Genomic DNA, 741 nt, shown 5'->3' on the forward strand with positions numbered 1-741 from the left:
ATTTTGAGCATTACTTTACTAGCGTGTGAGATGACAGCAATTGTGCGGTAGTTTGAGCATTCTTTGGCATTGCCTTTCTTTGGGATTGGAATGAAAACTGACCTTTTCCAGTCCTGTGGCCACTGCTGAGTTTTCCAAATTTGCTAGCATATTGAGTGCAGCACTTTCACAGCATCATCTTTCAGGATTTGAAATAGCTCAACTGGAATTCCATCACCTCCACTAGCTTTGTTCATAGTGATGCTTTCTAAGGCCCACTTGACTTCACATTCTAGGATGTCTGGCTCTAGGTCAGTGATCACACCATCGTGATTATCTGGGTCATGAAAATCTTTTTTGTACAGTTCTTCTGTGTATTCTTGCCACCTCTTCTTAATATCTTCTGCTTCTGTTAGGTCCATACAATTTGTCCTATATTGTGCCCATCTTTACATGAAATGTTCCCTTGGTATCTCTGATTTTCTTGAAGAGATCTCTAGTCTTTCCCATTCTGTTGTTTTCCTCTATTTCTTTACATTGATCGCTGAGGAAGGCTTTCTTATCTCTTCTTGCTATTCTTTGGAACTCTGCATTCAGATGCTTATATCTTTCCTTTTCTCCTTTGCTTTTCGCTTCTCTTCTTTTCACAGCTATTTGTAAGGCCTCCTCATACAGCCATTTTGCTTTTTTGCATTTATTTTCCATGGGGATGGTCTTGATCCCTGTCTCCTGTACAGTGTCACGAACCTCAGTCCATAGTTC

At 40.4% G+C, this 741-nt stretch overlaps 1 protein-coding gene across 3 annotated transcripts in view; it reads left to right on the forward strand.

Annotated features, from left to right (window-relative positions):
• The window catches only part of DENND2C (DENN/MADD domain containing 2C), a 94259-nt gene that overhangs the window by 18920 nt on the left and 74598 nt on the right, over positions 1-741 (forward strand). The window lies entirely within an intron of this gene.

Source organism: Bison bison, unplaced genomic scaffold (genome assembly GCF_000754665.1).
Source record: "Bison bison bison isolate TAMUID 2011002044 unplaced genomic scaffold, Bison_UMD1.0 scf7180017864519, whole genome shotgun sequence".
In the NCBI taxonomy this organism is placed as follows: domain Eukaryota; kingdom Metazoa; phylum Chordata; class Mammalia; order Artiodactyla; family Bovidae; genus Bison; species Bison bison.